General features: G+C 40.7%; 1 protein-coding gene across 1 annotated transcript in view; it reads left to right on the top strand.

Moving 5' to 3' along the window:
* AGBL4 (AGBL carboxypeptidase 4) overlaps positions 1-23179 on the top strand; it is a 1393122-nt gene that overhangs the window by 285756 nt on the left and 1084187 nt on the right. The gene's annotated exons all lie outside the window — the stretch shown is intronic.

Below are 23179 nucleotides of genomic sequence, written 5' to 3' on the forward strand. Positions count from 1 at the left end.
TAAGGATCTCAGGACATTATGGTGACTGCAACTGCAGGGGCTACTAATGTGAAAGTGACATTAAACAGAAGAGAGAAGGACTATGGAGGCAGGTTCCGTGCAGGCAGGTTCCGAAGAAGACATGTTTTGAGCCCCATTGTTGTCTGGATACACTGAAAGTATTTTCGTCATTTTAAAAAATATCACTTCACTCTAATGTTATTTTCAAACTACAAACAAATAGACATTGACTAGAGGGAAAATGTCAGGCTTTTTAATTTCCCATTGCAGGGAGGCATACAGGAAACTTCACCTTTGTCAGAGATCTTTGTCAGACAACCTAGATATATTCCAACATGCTATAAATACGGACAGCTATTTAAAGCCACTATATAATCAAACCATGGATAAAATCATTACCTGCTAGTTCAGTTTCAAAACTCTAAAAGCTTTTTGAAAAATTTGTACCACCTACGTACTTTAGATCAGATTAAATTGCAATAAAATTATTGATTAGTGCGTCTACAGCTATTTATATTCTACTGTCTTCCTGCATGTAAACCTTACATAGACTTCAAGGGGATTTACATCCTGATTGATATCAGTGGGATTTAAGCACATGGTTAAAGTTAGGTATGTGTTTAATTGTTTTGGTAAAGCAAGTCCTTAGTGCAAGTAGTACCTCTGGAATTGGGCCCTAATTAGGAAAATGTTCATTGCTTTGCTTGTAAGTATCTAATTATTTGCAACTGCGTATCATTATTTTGTTTTATTATTCAAAGTGGTAAGGAAGGATTAAATTAGTCACAAAATGGAGCAGAAAAAATTAATTCTGTCAGAGGAAGAGGGAAGGATAAAACATACTATATAAAATACTGGATATTGTGCTTGAATTCGGTCTAATTTTTCCTTCACTTTCATAGATTACTAGAACCCCTTTATTGAATTATAGCTTCATAATTCACAGTTGCCTGTTGTATATTATCTTGAAGTTAAAGTTTAATTCTTTATAAATGACACTAACATAAGAACTGTAGAGGGTTGTGGAAAAAATAGACAACCATATAGGATTTAAGTTTTTATATTTTAAAATGTTTGTAGCTCTAATAATAAAATTTTGTACTTATCTAGTGTCTTTCATCCAAATATATCAGAGTGTTTGGCAAATGTAGGCAACTAATATTATTCCCTTGGGAGTGACTGAAGCAAAGAGATGTTTATTAACTTTCTCAAGGTCACACAGAATTGAATGGCAGAGTCAGGAGTAGAGCTCAGATATCTTCATTCACTGCTAGTCTCTCTGTTAAACAATGTTGCCTTGTAAGAGGGTGTACAAACCCCACACTGGAGAGGAAGGGGTTAAAGAGCTACTTTGGTCCTAGGCAGCCCCACTCTGCGCCATCTACAAAGCATGCCTGGGCTGGAGGAGGAGCTTGGAAGAGGAGCAGCCTCAGAGTAGTTCAGTAGCAGGCAGAGCTAGTGGAGGTGAACAGACCTATAGTGTTAGCTCTTCTGAGGAAGCTTCTGCTATAGGAGATCCAGCTGCCTGGGGTCCCTGATCTGCTGAGCTAAAAAGGATGCTGGATACTTGCAACATCTGGGATTTATCCTCAATTTATTTTTATTTAAACGCTTTTGCTTTGCCTTTTTGTGTAAGGAGTGTGGTAGGAAGCAATCCAGGGGAGCAGCAGCATAGCACCTTTCTGGTGCTGCACACCACAGGGCCCTGGATTGAAACCGGGTAGAGTGAGTGGGCCAAGGTTTCCCCTACCCACCCCTGAATGGGGCTGAAAGCAAAAAACCTACACTAGATACAGGTGAATATGGACTAGGAAGAATTTATAACTCAGAGGGGAACAACTTTGGGACCTTAGTCCAGTGAGCTCTGGGATCCCTTGTCTGACAGCGAGGCTGCCCTTTGTGGGGCTACTTGGATTCCCTGAGAAGGGTGGACACAGCTACTGACCTGGCAGGAGGTCTGAGTCACTGAAGGGGCAGACTACCAGAGGGAACATCGGCAAGGGGTTTCAGCTGGGGAGAGAGGTGCTACATCATGCATAGTTAGAAGGAGGTGCACCTGTGGTGAGTGAACCACCTCACATGCCTCATTAAGAGTTGCATATACAGTGAAGGCTTTTTGAGTTTACCCTTGCAGCAGGACCCATGGAAAATTGAGAAATTTTAACAGATGTGTTTGGAATTTCATTTTGAGTGATTTTTGCTAATGTTTCACCGATAATCCAGTGAATTTTCATCCTTTTCAGTTTTATCCAAAGGCAGCCCATTTTTGTGTCAAAATGTTGTGATTACTTTGTCCCAATTTTTTTAACAAAAATAGGACAATTTTTGATTTCATACTTTAGTGCTGTAATATTCAATTTTTTGTCTTCAATTTCAGTGCAAACATTTCATACAGCTTTACACTGTACTGTCTTCATACAATGTCATTTTAACGCCGAGTAAACAAAGAAATTACACCAAGATATTTTCTTTGGCACACAAATAAAAAGTTATACATATTAAAGAGGGAAAAATTGGCCTTGTGTTATGAAGAATATAGCTCCTGAATGTTCACAAACATTCCTATATTATATCTGAATAGAAGTGTGTGTAAAATTATTAATCATGTAGGGCTGGAACTATGAAAACACAGTGACAATTACAAAATAACAGTGGAAATTACATGCTGATAAAGTCTGAACAGTAAGAATAGCAGTTTTATTTGACAGTGTTTTGACATAGTTGACATATTGTTATTACTGGAGACCATCCTTTCCCTGTTTGTGAGATATTATTTCAATACATATCATCTCAATAGAATCACAAATCTTAAAAAGGAACGATGAGTGATATAGTCTCTTACTGGTGTGCAAGCTGACATGTTGATCCTCCACATTCTTTATTTTTGAGAACCCTTTTAAAGTAGAAAATATAATATTCATATCCACTCAGTGATACTAATAAAAGAGGGCCAATTGACAAAGGGATGCAGATGTTGATTTGAAAATGATTAGTGTGTAAAGAAGCAAAGTTGCTTAGAAACACCACTTAGTATAACTCAGTGTAGGAAGAGAATGGCAGAATTAAACACACCTACTAAACAATAGCTACAGTTTTAAGCTAATGAGAGATTTGTTGCCATCCCTTACTAGACCAATAAACATGAATCTAATACCTACAGCTGGGATAGTCTCCGTTAATGTTAACCAATATCTTTAATTGAAGTTTTGAGAAGTGTGTGAAAACTGAGTAATATATTGCCTTCTCTTCAGATAGTGCAAGCTCATCATGGCCAGCAGTGGATTGTGGACTTACACGACAGGACCCACACACCACCAGGGAGTGGAAAGCAGGGGATGATCATGGCAACTGCCAGGCAATAGAAGCCTTCCCTGTTGAGAGAGGCTAATGGTGGCCAGTTCCAGTGCTACTAGCAATCGGTGGGATTTGCTGGGGTACAGTAGGATTCTTCCACTCATAAATGGCAGCCCCTAGGAGACACAGTCCTCTTTCTGTCCTGACCTCCCTCCCACTCTTCTCATCAGGTTATTGGTCGCATGGAAAATAATTTTTCCTGTAGCGCTGTCAGTATGGCTAGTTGGGTTAGGACAGGTTGTCACAGTTTCAGCCATTTGTGTATATCTGGGCTTTGAAGTAATTGTATGGGTTTCCCTGGTCAGCAGCTTGTTCTGTTGGTGAATATGCACAGGTTTGTGGTTCACTTAGATGATGTTTGTTGTTCAGGAGTGCCACATCAGGCAGTTTGGGTTAGACTAAAATAAAAGAGGGAAAGGTAGATAGTTACTTCTCCCACCTCTGCTGAGATTGGGAGTTGGGTAATGGCCCCCCTTTCCTTAGAATTAGGGGCCTACCCATCTTCAGTGCAGAAGGGTATTGGAGGCTCACTGGCTGCCTCCTGCAATAGTCTGCATGGTGCTGTGGCTTTGGCTAGACATTGGAATGGCTGTGGGCTTTGATTATGTCTTGGAATAATGTAGGTTTGCTAGGACCTCAGGTGAAAGTGAGCTGGGCAGGAGTGAAACTGTCAAGGATCAGGTCCCTCTTTACTCTGATGCTGCTTAAGAGTCATGAATACCAGGAGGGATAGGCAATGGAGTTATTCATTGGATAGAAAGTTGGCTAGATTGTCGGGCTCAACGGGTAGTGATCAATGGCTCCATGTCTAGTTGGCAGCCGGTATCAAGTGGAGTGCCCCAAGGGTCGGTCCTCGGGCCGGTTTTGTTCAATATCTTCATAAATGATCTGGAGGATGGTGTGGATTGCACCCTCAGCAAGTTTGCAGATGACACTAAACTGGGAGGAGAGGTAGATATGCTGGAGGGTAGGGATAGGATACAGAGGGCCCTAGACAAATTAGAGGATTGGGCCAAAAGAAATCTGATGAGGTTCAACAAGGACAAGTGCAGAGTTCTGCACTTAGGACGGAAGAATCCCATGCACCGCTACAGACTAGGGACCAAATGGCTAGGCAGCAGTTCTGCAGAAAAGTACCTAGGGGTTACAGTGGACGAGAAGCTGGATATGAGTTAACAGTGTGCCCTTGTTGCCAAGAAGGCCAATGGCATTTTGGGATGTATATGTGGGGCATGGCCAGCAGATCGAGGGACGTGATCGTTCCCCTCTATTCGACATTGGTGTGGCCTCATCTGTAGTACTGTGTCCAGGTTTGGGCCCCACACTACAAGAAGGATGTGGAAAAATTGGAGAGAGTCCAGCGGAGGGCAACAAAAATGATTAGGGGACTGGAACACATGACTTATGAGGAGAGGCTGAGGGAACTGGGATTGTTTAGTCTGCGGAAGAGAAGAATGCGTGGGGATTTGATAGCTGCTTTCAACTACCTGAAAGGGGGTTCCAAAGAGGATGGCTCTAGACTGTTCTCAGTGGTAGCTGTTGACAGAACAAGGAGTAATGGTCTCAAGTTGCAGTGGGGGAGGTTTAGGTTGGATATTAGGAAAAACTTTTTCACTAAGAGGGTGGTGAAACACTGGAATGCGTTACCCAGGGAGGTGGTGAAATCTCCTTCCTTAGAGGTTTTTAAGGTCAGGCTTGAGAAAGCCCTGGCTGGGATGATTTAATTGGGGATTGGTCCTGCTTTGAGCAGGGGGTTGGACTAGATGACCTCCTGAGGTCCCTTCCAACCCTGACATTCTATTATTCTATGATTCACTGCAGAGTAGCATCCAAAGGTGAGAGTAACTGATTATCAGAAACCTCCCACCAACACTCTCTTCTCATTCAAAATATGGGGACTCCAAATAGGGTTCAAGAACAACATCTCGATAGGAATCCAAGCATCTTCTTCTTTCTCAACAAGTGGAGGTGTTGTATGCAATGGAAAATGTCATAGGTGTTCCTCTCCTCTAAGAAGGAATACATGACCTTATTAGAAAAAAAATAGTTTTATTTTTAAATCTATTCTCTTTCTACAATGAAGCAGAGTCTTCCCAGACCCTCATGCCTAGCTTCTTGATACTGATTTAAAGAAGTAATAGAACTAGCCACACATGGGTGGGCAGAGTGATTTGGCTTCTCCTCTGCATATTTTCCCTGGACAATGGGGCTCATCATGTTAGTTTAGTTTACTTGTTAACAGGTATCTGCTAATTGTTTCAAACCCTATGCATAAAAAGGTGGATGGGAGTAAAGTTGTGGATGCAAGGATGTGAGAGAGACAGAGACTGATAAATTATATAAGAGTAGTGGGATATTGAAGGAGGGAGAGCTCTCTGAGGCAAGAGAAGGGGAGCAGACAAAATCAAGTGCAGGAGGAAAGTATGTAATGTAGGGAAAGAAAGAGGAAACAATAGACTCCAAAAAGTCAATACAGGAAAAGGTATTTCTTTATAGGAAGGAAAGAGCGCAGCCAGGAAGGGAAAGAAGGTAAAAGAAAATCAAGAAACACAAGCTACAGTTGTTTGGCACATTGTATAAATACACCATGCGATGAATGAATCATAAAAGGTATATTTCTTTACATTGCAGAGGATGTGGCTTTGGAGGTTCTGCCAGTGCAGGCGTTTTTCACTCTAATTAGTGGGCTTAAACTTTGAGCTAGTCAATGTCAAGTCCATTTACCAAGCCCTTATCATGTCTAATTCTTCAAGTAATGTTGAATGGTTATCTTGTCCTTGTAGTTATGGCAAAACTAATCTTGTTTCAGGTAAAAAAGTACTCTTCTAATCAGTGTATTAATTGTGAGTATACACGTATGTTATCATGAAGTCAGTTAAAATGGCTCTGGCACTCAGGAACCCCTAATTTAAAATCATCTAATGAAAAACAGTTTTCCTCTTTGCTGACTTCTGTAAAATAAAATGTTACTATAAAAGGTATCAAAGAGAATTACTCATGTAGAATAATTTTATCTTGCCATCCCTAACCTTTCTCTTAGTGGTGGTTGTGTGCTTTGGTTTCAGTTGTGTTTTTTTTCTTTTTGACAACTAGTTTTCTCAAAGTACTATTAGAACTACAATAAACAAGCTTTCATTAATCCTAAAATATGTGTGTATCTGCCACCATTGTTAGGCAGAGGAACGTCTTGAGACTCTTGCAATCCCCTGAAGAACATTACATTAAAAGTCATACACATAAAAATTTACAATACATAATATAATCTCAAGTGCAAATATACAATTGTCATCAATGATATACCATATGATTGGGATTTTCAAAGGCACCTAAGGAAATTACGTGTCCAAATTCCATTGAATTTCAGTGGGAGGTGGGTCCCTAACTTCTTTAGTCTCCTTGGGAACCTCTGGTATATCATTGGCTGAGATTCTCAGAACTGTGATCTGTGGACTTCCAGTGATCTGGAGAGCTGTCTGAACTAATGTTTCCAGCTGCTAAATTTCATAAAGACAGCTAAAATTACATTAAATACTTTCCTAATATTACTTTTCCACATAAGCAATTGCTGTGGTTGCCAGTGGATTTTTATGATTGTCCTGTGGACCTCCCCTCCCATTCACAATCTCTGATGTAAACAATAGTAAAACTATATACTAGGAAACTATGTCTAACTTAAAAAAAATCCTAATCATGACCTGAAAAAAATGTAAATATACCATTCTTATTACTTATTATCCACTGCAGTATTACAGGATGCAGTGGTGCTTTTATCTTTGCTTCCCTATGTAATGTATTAGATCTGCTTAACACTAGACTTTTTGCATCTTATTGAGACAAATGCTATTCATTTCTTCCTCAGGCAAATTTCCTATTAACTTCAATGCCTATTTTTATAAATCACTTTGAGCTGTATGGATTGGAAGTGCTATATGAGTTCTAAATATTCTTCAGCTAGAATTCTGATTGAGTACAGACTAAGTCAGGACTTCAGGACTTGGTCTATTGAAGCTTCTAATTTTGATGCTATGTGCATCTTTTTCTCTGCACCCTGTTAATCTCTCTACACTGTTATTGTAGTTTGTAGTGTATTAGTCTGTTTTATATAGAGTACAGTTCTCTAACTGCAATTGTGGCTGGCCCCTGAGCACAGGGCATCCTCCCCCTCTTATGCATAACCTGGCACTTAATAGGTAAAATTACTTTCAGAATTACTTGCTTAAACAATTTTCTTTGACAAGCAACTGTAATGTTATCAGTGAAATACAATTTCTTTATTTCATCTTAAATGTGTCCTACTTTAAATTACGGTTTGTTCTATTAACTAAGGCCAACAGAACTATAGTGGAGGAAGGTGATAAAGTTAAAATTGAAGTAGACTATATGTTGTTTCAGTGTCTGAAGTTGGTTAAACTCATAATCTGTAAGTGTTGCTTATACAAATAATACAGAAATTCATAGAAAAATAAAACCTAAGTATAGCTTTTAAGTAAATCATAGATGAGATGGAAAAATTATAGAGTCAGCTTCCTATTGACTTTATTGAATTATTGATATCCAGCACTTAAGCATTTTGTAATCTGCTCAAGATGCTTTTATAATCTAGAAATTCCATTTTATGAAGTTGACATAATGCAATCAAAACATTTAGGCTGACATCTTCATACCAGGAAATTACCTCCATGTACTGTTTTGTTACTCTTTTTGATTAAAAGAGAAATTTCTGCTGCACTCATTCAGTTATATTTGTGTTTCTTGGAGGAAAATATAAATAGCAGTACAATAGGCATGATTCACTAATGTTCAGAGTAATAGATAGGTGAAAGAATATGCTAACTTTAAAGTAGAGTATTGGAATATATGTCAAAATAGAAAGGACCTGCTCTTGCTCCCTTTGCGATTAATGGAATTTCTCTACTGAAACAACATATCCAAATTTTCCCAAAATTCCTATGAAAAGGATGGGGGGTGGGTGAGTAGGTGGATTTGAGGATCCTGAACTTAGTCCACACTTTATATTCAACTCTACACATCTTACCTTCTGAGAGGTTGTGATCCTGTCCAGCTAGGTAGACCTGACAGCCTTTTCTCCACATGTGGGGGAGGATGCAGATGGAGCTCAGTAGTGGAGCCATTCTGTAAGGGAAGGAGAGAAGGTTTGAGTGGAACTGCCTACTGCTGGAACTGCCTTGCTCCAGGCCGGTCTGTTCAGGTTTAGTGCTATGGAAGAGATTGACTCGAGTGAACTGAGCTGTTTTACTGCCACTGCATTGTATCTTCCAGCAGCAATTAGAGTCTCACAAGGCAGATTAATATTGAAAAAAATGGAATCCTGTTAAAAACTATTGAAAAATCAGTTAGATAAAGAGTAACTTTAAAATCTAAGGTGGTAGGTGATGGAAAAATTAGGTTACATTAGATTACACAGAGTTCATAGAATCATAGAAAATCAGGGTTGGAAGGGACCTCAGGAGGTCATCTAGTCCAACCCTCTGCTCAAAGCAGGACCAATCCCCAATTAAATCATCCCAGCCAGGGCTTTGTCAAGCCTGACCTTAAAAACTTCTAAGGAAGGAGATTCTAGGTAACGCATTCCAGTGTTTCACCACCCTCCTAGTGAAAAAGTTTTTCCTAATATCCAACCTAAACCTGCCCCACTGCAACTTGAGACCATTACTCCTTGTCCTGTCCTCTTCTACCACTGAGAATAGTCTAGAACCATCCTCTCTGGAACCACCTCTCAGGTAGTTGAAAGCAGCTATCAAATCCCCCCTCATTCTTCTCTTCTGCAGGCTAAACAATCCCAGCTCCCTCAGCCTCTCCTCATAAGTCATGTGTTCCAGATCCCTAATCATTTTTGTTGCCCTTCGCTGGACTCTCTCCAATTTTTCCACATCCTTCTTGTAGTGTGGGGCCCAAAACTGGACACAGTACTCCAGATGAGGCCTCACCAATGTCGAATAGAGGGGGACGATCACATCCCTCGATCTGCTGGCTGTGCCCCTACTTATACATCCCAAAATGCCATTGGCCTTTTTGGCAACAAGGGCACACTGCTGACTCATATCCAGCTTCTCGTTCACTGTCACCCTTAGGTCCTTTTCTGCAGAACTGCTGCCTAGCCATTCGGTCCCTAGTCTGTAGCTGTACATTGGGTTCTTCCATCCTAAGTGCAGGACCCTGCACTTATCCTTATTGAACCACATCAGATTTCTTTTGGCCCAATTCTCCAATTTGTCTAGGTCCCTCTGTATCCTATCCCTGCCCTCCAGCGTATCTACCACTCCTCCCAGTTTAGTATCATCCGCAAATTTGCTGAGAGTGCAATCCACACCATCCTCCAGATCATTTATGAAGATATTGAACAAAAACGGCCCCAGGACCGATCCCTGGGGCACTCCACTTGACACCAGCTGCCATCTAGACATGGAGCCATTGATCACTACCCGTTGAGCCCGACAATCTAGCCAACTTTCTACCCACCTTATAGTGCATTCATCCAGCCCATACTTCTTTAACTTGCTGACAAGAATACTGTGGGAGACCGTGTCACAAGCTTTGCTAAAGTCAAGAAACAATACATCCACTGCTTTCCCTTCATCCACAGAACCAGTCTTCTGAAGGCATTTTGAGAAAAAAACACCGTGAAATACACAGGCCAGTGGGGAGCAGGATCATGATGGTGCTGGTACAGTTGTAGTTTAGATTATGTGAGCTAAGTGAATAACAGTTGGAAGTACTACAAACTTTTTGGGGGTTAACTAGTGTAACCCTTCTGCCTGTCAGATTTGGCAGCAACAAGGGCCGGGTTCAGTATCTAGGGGTTCCATTCCAATAACACAATGCAAAACCGGCTCGAGCCCCCACCCAGTGACCTGGGAAAAATATATACCACCCCCGCTGGGCACCTCCAAGAGGCAATACTTCCCCTCTTGCAAGCACATAGTCTGAGTGTAGCAAAAAGCCTTTTAATAACAGAGAGAAACAATGTGGCATTATGTTGGGGAAACACCACCAACATGATTCATAACACAACCCATGAGCAAAAAACCCACGCCAAGCAAACTGGGACGTGTTCTTTCCCTTTGGTTCTTGAGTCCAGCAACCCAAAATCACCCAAAGTCCCAAAAGTCCAACGACCCAAAAGTCTCTGTCCCTGGTCAGGACGGCCCCAGAGTTCGAAAGTTTATCTGCAGAGTTTTACCTCCCAACCTGGGTGGAGATGGGGCGGGGGGGCTAAGGGGCACCTTACGTGGTCCAAAGCTGATGGCCCTACCTCTCCATGGGGCTCCGCTCTGCCAGCTGCCCCATGAGTTGCTCTAGGCATCCAACAAACTGCAATGCTCTGCTCCACAAGCCGCTCTGCTCTGCGTCCCACAAACTGCTCCACCATATATCTTCAGGCTCCCCCACTACTTAACACAACACTCAGTGATTTCAGCTCTTAGTAAGTTTAGCTATTTTGTGATCTCAGCTTGTAGTAGGGGAGCCTCAGTGCTGGTGCACCATTAGCCCAAAGTGAATTCAGCTCAGCAGCCTGTAACTAGATTCCTAATGGAATCAAAATTAGCTCTGATATTCCACAGTGGAGAGAGGAGGAAGTGCAATTAGCATATAAGGCCCTCACCAGGGGCCCATACCACCAAATATTAATACCTGTCTCCAGCCTCTGTCCATTCACAGAATTTTGGAACCCATGTCCTTTGCCTAGCGAGTGCTACTTAGTTGATGGCGAGTCCCTCCATCATAACAAAAGGCCAAGTACAGTTCCACTGTCCTTGATTCCCATAATCAGGGTAATAACAATTTATTCTTCCTGCCCCAATAACAGAGACACTGGGGATCCCACAACAGCCAAAGTGACCATTTGGGCAGCTATGGCCTCATTCTAGGCGGGGTGGGTGTGCCTATGCAAATGAGATCGGCCCCTGAAGTTCTTTTCCACAACTTGCCACACCTCACCACCAGATGTCAGGGTGGAGCTCATCCTGACTCTGCTTACACTAGAACTAATCAACTAGGCCTCTGTTATTCTGTCTTTTCAGGGAAACAAATTTTCCCATGTAAAACTGGAAGACAACAGTTATGTGAAGCAAAGAATTGAAAGACAAGAGGATGCTTCCCACTAATGGAGGGAATTACAAGAGTATAGTCTGTCCAGATCTATTTCCAGGAACACTATACTATAAATCTATTTGATAATAGAAGAGAACATAGATATTAGAGAAGCAAATTTTTCCCCAAAAGACTGAGGCATTCAACTCTAGAGCCCCGCAAATCTGCAGATCAGATGCGGATAAAAAGTTTGTATCCTTGCAGGGCTGTACTCAACTCAGGACCAGATGTGGGTCAAAGGAGGTTTTTAGCCACTTGCTAATCTTGAGGACACCTGACAGCCGGGCCAGACCCCAGCCAAAAATAGAACAACTTTTCACCTGGCTGAAAGTGATTCCTGTACTACCAATGGATTTCCTTCTGTAGGAGAAATCTTCCCCTGGTCCAATAAACTGGTTTTAAAGTAACTTTATGCCAATAAAGCAGCATTAATAGACCAGGAAACTTGACTCATAATTCTTCATGAAATATAAAATAAAAATGAGACAGTACTACTTTGAGTGCTTGTCCATCTGAGATCTCAGTCTTTTGGACAGCAGTGTCCACTGGGGCTGTATGTGCACTGCAAGTGTCCTCATGCTCATGTACTGAGGGCACAAAGGGTACAGCAGGCCCAGCTGCCACTCATTTCCTTCTCACCCACCTATGACTGCAAGTCAGAGCTTCCCAGCATCCACATTTTCACAATCGTCCTTTTGCTTGGCTGTAAATATCTGTGTGCATATTAGAGTTTTAGATAGTTAGGATATTTGCCTTTAAAGGTAACTCTTTAAAGGTTTTATTTCCCTATCTTATTTTTTTCCTTTCTGATTTGGGAGTTTCCCAGTACCAGGACCTACGCTATGTTTACACTAGAAACACTAAAACAGCACATCTGCAGCTGCACCTCTGTAACACTCTTTACAGAGACTACAGCAACAGGAGGGGTTCTTTGATGGCTGTAGTAAATCCTCCTCACCAAGAGGCAGTATCTAGGTCAACAGATTAATTCTTCCATTAACTTGGTGCTGTCTACACTGGGCCTTTAGGTGGACTTAGCCTCCATAGTCTCTCAGGACTTTGAATTTTTCACACCCCTTAGCGATGTAGCTAGGTTGACCTAACTTTCTAGTTTCAGAGTAGCAGCCGTGTTAGTCTGTATCCGCAAAAAGAAAAGGAGTACTTGTGGCACCTTAGAGACTAACCAATTTATTTGAGCATAAGCTTTTGTGAGCTACAGCTCACTTCATCGGGCCCCATCTTTGAAGACCATGCCTACTCACATTCATGTAGGATTGTTAAATCTAAGTTCACAGACAAAAGTATCATTCCTCTGGAAGAAGCAGAGGCAAATCCCCCACAGGAATTCACAGTAAGAAGAGGCCTAAGTCAACTTACTGCTTTAAGGAAGACTCTATGGCCCAGTCTGGGTACCATGGGAGCTCAGAGGGAATACAGTATCAGATTCAGGTCCCACCTTGAGGATCAAAAATCAGCTGCCTACATTATCGAGGCCAGAGCATCAGGGATTACCTTAGCACTGAGCACTTTGGCACTGGTCATTGTTACCAGTCTCATTGGTATTACTCTCTTGAACACTACTCGTTTCTACACTAAGTGTGTCAATACGAGGTATGTTGGCATTACCAGCCCCAGTACTACCTTCTCCCACACCAACGCCTGCAGCATCACCCCCCTCTGTACTGAGAAAGTATGCAGTAGGAAAGGACCTTCACGTTTTATAAAAACTGGAATTTCCTCTACTTTCTATGGAGCTAAATATCCTTATTGTGGACCAGTACCTTTTACCTCACTGGTATTGAGTGCCTCCCTGTGACTGATGTCTTCTAGTATCACTATGCAACTTAGCGTTCTGGCTTCAGCCTCCCACCCCTTAGACCTAAAATATTCATTTTCATCTTCTGACTCACAGAACAAGAGGGAGGGCCCTCCAATTATTCCACTAGGGCCCCTTTCTTATTAATATTGAAAGACTGAGGGAATTGAGGGCTTCAGTTAGATCTGTGTCTCATGGGAGGGGTTGAAAGTAGCTATGTACCGTTGTGCCCATCTCCGTGGTGGCCCCCAGTTCCTTTCCCATACTATCTTCCAACATGGCCTTATTGGAACCTTTGGGATCTTCACTTCCCAAGTAGTCATCCTTCTCTCCTGCTCCACATCAGGAGCCTAAGGTGCGTCATCTTGCAATACGTGATCCTGAGCATCCTCAAACTGAGGATCAGGTGATACTGGTGACTGTTTCATCCTTGCCCCATGACAAGGTGGTGGTCCCATCTGCTCCTTCTCACCCAGATGACTGTAATTGCTTTCAAGACCTTCTCAGAAGAATAGCGGATTCTTGTGTGATATCACATGAAGAGGTACAAGAATCCTCTTGTAAAATTTTGGATACTCTCCATTCTTCCACACCTGTGCAAGTAGGATTGCTGCTTAATGAAGCTCTCATGGACCTCAACAAAAATACATCACTGACTTGAGCTACAATTACTCTATGTCTAAAGATGCAGACACAAGGTACCAGGTGCCTTCCACCATAATGGAGTATTTGTACACACACTCAGTACCTGCTTCCCTAACTGTTGGGGAAGCTAATGAGAGAAACAGACAACAGAAGCCAAAAATGGCTCAGATCCAAAAAAGCTTGATTGATTCTGACAAAAACTATTCAGAGTTGGCTTGCAATTTCAAATGGCAAGCTATTAGGCATTATTAACTCAACATGTCTTCTTAAACTGTAATAAATTCTTGGACTTCATTAACATACTCCCATAGGAGAGCAGGGAGGCATTTAGGTTACAGAAGGGCAGTTAATTGCCAGGATATCCCTCCAGGTGGTCTTGAATGCTGCTGATACTGCATTTTGATCCATGGTAGCCTTGGTTATCATGAAAAGGGCATCCTGGCTACAGAGAAGAATCCCAAGAGAATCCTAGAATCCCAAGAGAAGTACAGTGAACTATGGAGAATCTTCCCTTTGATGGTCTGGACCTCTTTAGTGCAAAAACTGATGAGACACTTCACTTGTAGAAAGAGTCCTGAGCTACACTATATTCTCTTGGTGTTTGTACTCTGGCTCCCAAGAGAAAACCAAAGACCTCACCACATTTATTCCAAACAGAGATCATCATTGGGTTCTGTCATCTATTACAGAACCTCAAAGCCGCAAGGAAGAGGCGGCACTTGCAGAAATGGAAACCTTCTGTCTCAGCTCCTATTTCATCTCATTGTGCTTCTACATCCACAGAACTATTTTGATAGGTTGGGTGGGAGTTGGAATGTGACCAATGTAAAGGATCTAAACCTTCCTCCCTCCTATTTGGGAATAGTTTTCAATTTTTCAAGGAATCATGGAACCTGATTCTTAGTCAGGTATGCTCTACAGTTCCATACTACATGTACCCTCAACTCTCCTTTCCTGTCTCTCTTCATGGACCCCTCTCACAAAACATTGTGATAGCAGGAATTAGTCAGTTCTGTCTGTCTGGAGATGTAGAAGAGGTTTCCTCCTATAGAGGGGAAATTTTCTATGTGAATTTACTTCCTAATTCCAAAGAAGGGAGGATGGTGTCCAACTCTGGACTTGAGGGGGCTCAATGCTTTCATCAAGTTTAGGATGGTAACCTTAGCCTCCAAAACCCCCACCAAGTGTGTAGGGGAGTACCTTTTCTCCACCCCCTCAACCAAGACCTGAGTGGTAGATGCATCCCCTCTTGGATGGGTAGTACACCTGGTCCTTCATCAGGCACAAGATCTATTGATTCATGAAGAGAGTTGTCTATATATAAGCATGTTAGAGTTCAGTGCAGGTCACAAAGCCTGTGCTCCATTTCCTTCCACTGATGCAAGGACTGACTTATCAAGTGGTAACCCACAACACTATGGCTTTGTTTTTATATATACAGGCAGGGAGGGATATATGCATCCCTAGTATGCCATGAAGCCTTTCAACTACAGAACTGGTGCATTCAACACTAAATGTGTCTCGGCATACATCTGCCAGATCTGCCGAATGTTGTAGCAGACTGTCGAAGAAGGCAGCTTTCATCAGACCACAAGTGACTGATTAAAGATTCAGTTATACATCACATTTTCAAGGAATCAGGTCATCCATCTTTAAACCTGCTTGCAACAGACAAGAAAAGAAAGCGTTCCGGGGGGGTCTCAGCCCAGGATCTGTATTATATGTATTTGTCATTCCATGGTCCCCAGAACAGATATACACTTTTCCACCAATTCCTCTGATTCCCAGAATACTCAAAGATCAGACAGAATTATTCAAGAATCCTCATGATTGTTCCTGTCTGATAGAAACAGGAACCTGGAGTTGATGCTCTTATCAATTCGTCCACCAAAACCCTTAGTACTTCTACTGAGTTTAATATCTCAAGACAACAGGAACACCTTGCATCCAAATCCAGCCTACCTCCATCTCAGAGCCTGGCTACTGGATATCAGACACAGAAATATCATGTTCCTCTGATGTCTAAAATATTCGTGTGTAAAGTAGAGAGTTCCACCAGGTAAACCTATGCTGTAAATTGGAAGAGATTATTGATTTGGGGTGAACAGTGTCAACTATACCATTTGACTCTCAGATTCCTGCTATTTTGGACTACTTAAGCTCCCTGAAAAGCTCTGGAATATTGGTGTGGTGGTTAGTATGCAGAAACACCTGCCATGTGCACGCTGTCCTCCTAATGAAAGCTACCCTTCCTCCCACCATCCCACTATAGTTATATTCTTTACATGGTATCTGTGTGATGTGAGCAGGTTTAATGGGGCTCCCATTTGAAACCCTGGCAACCTGCTCTTCATTGCACTTTTTCTATGAAAACTTCCTTTTTTTGGTGTCAATTACATCAGCTAGAAGGTTTGGGGAAATGTAGGTCCTCATGGTCTAGCTTCCTTTATACTGTGTTTCATAGAGATAAAGTATCACTCAGACCTCATCCAAGTAGTTAGGACTTCCATTTAAATCAAATGATTCATTTACCAATATTCTTCCCTAAACTTCATCTAATCAAGGGAAGACTAGGCTGCATAATTCAGATCTTCACAGGGCCTTATCTTTTTATTTCCGTCAGCTCTTCCTCTACATTATTTGTAGTGTTTGTTGACAGAATGAGGGGTCAAGCAAAATCAGCCCAGAGATATCCAAGTGGGTGAAGGATTGTGTTACGAATTAGAAAGTCTAGGTCATGCAACTCAGTTTAGGGCTTGCTCCACTGAGGCCCTGGCAGCTTGCCATCTCAGACATTGCAAAGCAGCTTCTTGGGGTTCAATCCATACCTTTTGCATGGTAGAACTATTGAGGTCTGATGCTGCTTTATTTAAGTAGACTATGAACACTCACTGCCTTCACATCAGGACACAGTGCTTGTGAGTCATCAAGAACAGAAACCTTAGGGACAGCACACGAAGATTGAAAAACGTTACTTATATGGAAGTAACTAGAGTTCTTCAAGGTGTGTTTGTCTATATGCATTCCATGATCCACACTCCTTCCCCACTGCTACGGTCTTTTAACATCTGGAGTCTGAGGTAGCAAAGTAACGGAGTGGCAGTTGGGCCTGCTCCATCCATTGTTCTCTTGGTACAGGAGCACAAGGACACTTCAGGCACAGTCAGAGACACTGCTGGACAAAAGATTCTGATCTCAATTGCATGGGGCACATGTGCACCAAACGTGGAATACATCTGGGCAACACATCTCAAACTCCAATTACTGTAAGATAAGTAATTTTTCTGTCTCAATAATATGGGAAACGAGAGTCAGACAATAGTTTGGACTAAGAAAATATATTTTCTGGGTTTTTCCAACTGGATCAGAGCTCAAGTGAAATGCAGCCTCTCCCTCAGAAACTAAGTAAAAATTACTTCTGCTGAGAGAACCTTCTGAACAAGTGATATAGGCTCAACAAATCGGACACACAGGAGAAACATATCTGACTTCCACTTACTATGTGACTGTCAACCTGTGACCTCCTCTGTGACCAGCATAGTCCCAAACTCTACATACAACACAAACCACCCTGAATTTTCATTTGCGGGGGCGGGGAGAGGATAGATTATGGCATGAAAGCTTGCAGTGGGAGACTGAGAGCCTCTTTAATATGTTTCAGGCTAGTCCCTTGAATTACCCAATATATTAACCCTATCTTCAAACTGGGGAAGCAGAAGTCTTCATGTAAGTGTTACTGTGATCAAATTTCTAAAATGACAAACACAATCTGATTATTTTGTTTGTTTGTGGCCCTAGCAATTGTTAATGAGGAATATGAGCCCAAACTGACACCACAGATGACTATTTTGTATCACAAGTATAAGAGTGCTAGCTAGTGGAAACGTTTAGAATATTTAAGAAGTTCTTTAATTAGGGCTGAAGTACTGAAATATATGGAGGCACAGAATTGCTTTTGAGTACTCTGCACAATGGTGTATAAATATATTTTAAAGGAAATCTTGTGATGCTTCCTCAATTCTACCTTCTTGCGGGGTGGAAGGGGGGAGAGGGAAGGGGGAGAGGAGCAGAACACTGTACAATACTCCTCATTTGTCAGAAAGTGAAGTAAATTCTTTGCGCCAAATTCTGTCCTCAGATGTGCATGAGCAATGCCCACTGCCTTCAATGGGATAGAGACATGCATGAGTGTGCACACCCACACAACCTCCCCAGCCCCTTGGTAAAAATCTGATGACTGGCCCCTTAAATCTGTTGAGAAATAAGTACTGGGGTTATACAATAGGATATTTGCAATTGTGTACTAAAACAAGTAGCTGCATTATGGTATTGTATCATCATCTGCATTTTAATACAGCAAGAAACCAAAATTGTGATCCTGCTGCTTTTAATTTATACAAACTGTGGTATGAAATGACAAATTGTTCTGGAATATAAAATGCATTTGTAAAGTAAAAGCAGAGTAAGGTTTTTCATTTTCTGTATACTCTTAAGAACAAGAAAACAAGTATATTAAACAATAGTACACATTTTCTATTAAGGTCTGATATGTAGTGTTTACATTTCCTATGACTGTCTCTTAACATAGGAAAGCAATATTTTTCACTAGCTCATTTTCTTTAAGAAGCATCACTCTGTAATATTTTGCTGAGTGTTTCATGGCTGAAAACAGCACAATATATTGTGCAAGTGCTTTAAATGCCACAGAGCATGCTTTGAGTGTCCCTAAACTAAATTTCTGAAATCTTACAGGTGTGTATTTTGTTTGCCTCTTACTCACACATGAACAACTTAAAAAGGAAGGAATGATTGTATTAAAGCACAGAGATCTTTATTAAATGTTAGTAAGGAAGAGTGCAGTCCTACAAAGTACTGAATATGCTTTGAGATATTGTTTGAAGTCAATAGAAATGGAGAATGCTCAGCACTACGCAGGATCGAACCTTTTGGAATCTGTTCAAGTAAATATGTATGTTTCATATGTGCTGAACATACTCATGTATCTGTGCTCTATTCAAGATGCAAATTTTAATTTTGCTATTTAAATCTTTGTGTAGTTCGTACATTTTGGTGATTTTGACAGAATCAGGAAGAGCATCTCCAATCGTATCTAAGGTGTAGCCAGTAGTATCACTATTCTAGAATGTCAGTATAACTCATGGGTCAACTGCAGTAACATATCTTTAATGTAAGGTCATAGGAATAAATTTTTCCGGTCACAATACATATTCAATAATGTTACAACATTTGAGATGCTGAAGATATAGCCAGATTAATAATGCAAAATAAGGTAATAGGGCAGTTTTACTGTAATGAGGTGCCCGGAACTGAATGAACTGAACTGAATTCCAGGTGAATTTTCCAGTCCATTTTAGCAGACACTTGAGGTTCTGATAAGCTTAGGATGTGCATCCAGAATTTTGGATGCTGAACTGCATGACTGAATCTTTTGAAGTTCAAACTGAGCATCAGCCCATATACTTCCTGTCATGCTTGTTTGAAAAGGAGTACTAGTGGCGCCTTAGAGATTAAGGTGCCACAAGTCCTCCTTTTCTTTTTGCGAATACAGACTAACACGGCTGCTGCTCTGATACTTGTTTGAGGAGCACAAGAGAGCATGAGCACAGATAAAATGGAATAGCTTTTTCATAACTGCCTTTGTCTTGCCTTTAATTTCTGTTATGATTGTGACAGACTAATAGGAAGTTTCATGTACTTTATTTTGCAGCAGAATCATGACTCCCTACAACACCTCTGCTATTCTAGTATTGTGCCTTCTCTTCCAGCTGTGCCTGATTGATATCAACTGTATATTCTTTATGAGTAAAGTTTACCAAATACCACAATAAATGGAGCATAACAGTTTAATGAACAGAGGCTCATTACAATTTTTGTTTCTCAGAGAAAAATTTAATTTAGAATATCTAGAAAAAAATCCAACTTATAATAATGTTTTATTTAGTATGCTGCTTTGATGAAAGTTCTCTGCTATCCGTTAAAACTCCATTTAATGATGTTTTAGCATTAGTAATATATTTAACTAATGTGGCCCTCTTCCTGTGAAGAAAACAATTTTTACAGACTGAGTAAATGGTTTTGTATTTTAAACCATGAAGCTGTTACAATCTTTTAGACATAGCCAGGAGGAAGGATAGTCTTATGGATACAGCACTGGGTTTTGGGAGATCTGGATTCTCTTCCTGGCTCAGCAACAGGCTTCTTTGGGCAATTCAGTTGGGTCCCAATCCTACCACACTTCCTCACTGAGTAGTACCGTACAAATAACCCTTATCCTGTCATAATTATTTATTGTTTATTTATAAACTGTTATCACGTTATAGGGTCTTTTTAGACTGACATTCCAGGAAGTGAAGAGGTGGGAAGATGGCTGTTTTGGGGGCCCTCTAGAAGTATTTTCCAGTGAAGGTTAGGATCAGGCATAAACCCTCCTGGAGTGCAAGGGAAAATGCATTTCCTGTGGTACTTACTACATGTGTTCAACAGTTCATAGAGTGCTCTCCTGGTGGCACTGCTCTGCCTCTGGCAACCAGTGCATGGGGCTGGGATTATTTATACCCATCCCCATCCCATACTTCTGGGGCCTGGAGAGCTTCTAGCAGCAGTGGCCAGTCTCTTCCTTTTGGACTCTACAGCCATATTTAGAACTGCCTCTAGCATGAATATTTATATTTACCCAAGGAATATTTCAAAGCACACTTCATTTTCTCTTCTGCATCCTTTTTTAAGTTTACCATTCCAGTCTCTTGATTTTGAAATTAAATATAAAATACCTTCTTTTAGATAACAGTGCTAAGGTGGTTATTGAATCTGACAAAAGGCTGACATTCTATCATTAACTCATCCTGTTGTATATTTCTTTTTCACAACAGCATAAGTTAAGTACAAAGTGTCAGCCTCAACTTTTAATTTTCTGGCTTTTGTCAGTTTCTGTCACAACTCTACTGTATCAGGTATTCTTGTTGTGGGAGCAGTGGAACAAGAAATAGTAGAGAAGACCCATAATTAAATCCTGAAACATGTCGGTATGACTAGTACAATGACATTCATGCTTGACAAGGGGAGTAAAGAGATCAGGAAGGAGCATACTGTTAGATAAGGAGACACTTTTCCACCATAGCTCTTGCTTTGAGAAGATCCTCACGAAGTCTTTGATGGGAAGAAATGTGAATCAAGCCCAGTAGAAGGCACTTAAACTCTTTCAGACTGGTGTCCATCTTTTTGGTATGTAGTTATACAGCACCTAGCACAATGGGATCCTGGTCCATCACTGGGACTCTTAAGTGCTGATGCAATACAACTAATAATTTTACAGGAGACAGTGTCTGCTGAAATCCCATATCACAAAATAGATGGAACGGAAGCTGAATACTAGAGCAAGGAGATGTATAAGCTTCATATCAAATGCTGAAACAAAAGGGAACACAAATATGGGAAATAGTCAAAAGACCCAAATTTTGTTTTTGTTACACCAGTACAACTCCACGTATTTCAATGGAGTTGTTCTTTGCACAGATGTAACTGAATTCAAAATTCATCCCAGTATCTTGATGACAAGATTGGATTTATCCCTCATTCAACTAAGATTGACTCCTGTTATATTTGTAATTGTGTAATTATTTTCTGCCTATTTCAAAGTTTGCTCTAGTTTCAAGTAGACTGTTTCATTTTAGTGGTAGTATTGGTGCCTCCAGTCCATACTGTAATACAAATAAGAAATAGGCCGCATTATGCATGGTGCTGTACAGACATATTTCAAGAGCTAGTGCTTCTCTTTAGTTCACATTTTAATTTAAGAGAAGACTCTCAAGGTGAGTGTCACAAGAAAAAAGATAGAATAGAGGTAAGACGCACAGGACAATGATATCCAGTTTGTATAATCACATATTGCTATGTGCACAATGGTTTTGAGTTGAATTGTGTGTTTTTAAAAATATAAATATGCAAGAAATATGATATCAGTAGTCCAGTTGTTTCTTGTGAACTATTGCAGTATTGTCAACCCTAAGCATTTAAAAATCATGAACCAGCCCCAACCCCCTGCAAAACATGGGATTGGCTTAGAAATTATGATTTTTTTAAAATGTGCTCTGTTTTTTTTTTTAAACGTGCTTCTGGTTTTTGAGCCTTGAGATGGAATGGTTTCTCTGCAACCACAAGAGCTAGGCACTTTGGACTAGATCATCTAAGGTATTTAAGCCCCTAACTTTGATGGAAATCAGTGGGAGGTAGGCCAGATTTTTAGGGGTATTTAAATACCTAATGATCCTGATGGGCACCTATTGGTATTTTGAAAGGCACCTACATGCCTAACTCCCATTGACTTAAGTGGGAATTAGGCTCCTGTGGCAACCCACTAGGTACCTAGCTGCATCTTTAAGATCCAAAATTCATTTAGAAATCTGGCCCTTAATTTTTAAAAAGTGAAGCTGAGTCTCAAGTTATCACATGATTCCAAGAGCTGGAGTTTTAAGAAAAACATCAAATATCAAGAGGCTTGAAATAAAACCATGAGAATTACAGCAATACAGTGTTGCCACACTTCGTTCCATCTCAAAGATGGCTGCATTTCACTGGGTGGTGAGGCAATCCCTTTCTATAAAGTATGCAGTTGGTTACAAACTTTGTAAAGTACTTTGTGAGATATTTGGCTAGATGCTAGAAATATGTCTGGCATACCTAAGTCAGTGTGAGATGCCACATAAGGGCCTACATTCACAACACTTGTTATAAAAAAGAGACTCTGTAGCTTGTGCTGAAAGCTTACACTAAATGAAAGTCTCAGTAGTTTGAGGTGGGCCAATTAGAGATAGGGTGGGTCCCCAGACTGGATCTGATATGTGCATGCATCTGCTCATCTTTAAAATATTTGCATTCAGAATATGAATGAATGTGAAAAAACCTGAATAGTGAATATTTAGTTATTACAAAACCCCTCTCTTTTAAACAGAAGAAAACCCCATAGAAACAGAACAACTGGCAAATTAGCCATAAAAACTTCAAAAATGCAATATATCTACACAGAGTACAAATAAGCATAACAACATGAATCATTTAAGAATCTATTAAATAAAAACAGCAGTGTTCTCTCTGGCACATTCCTTTAAAAAAATTAAATATAAAAGCTAAACAGTCTTTGGCAAAACATTCTTAGTTTGGATTTGCCCAAATCTATACACAATTTAATGCAGTGATAAGGTCTCTGCCTCCATCTCCCTGTTTGCATGGGGAAAC

This window comes from Lepidochelys kempii, chromosome 8, assembly GCF_965140285.1.
Source record: "Lepidochelys kempii isolate rLepKem1 chromosome 8, rLepKem1.hap1, whole genome shotgun sequence".
In the NCBI taxonomy this organism is placed as follows: Eukaryota; Metazoa; Chordata; order Testudines; family Cheloniidae; genus Lepidochelys; species Lepidochelys kempii.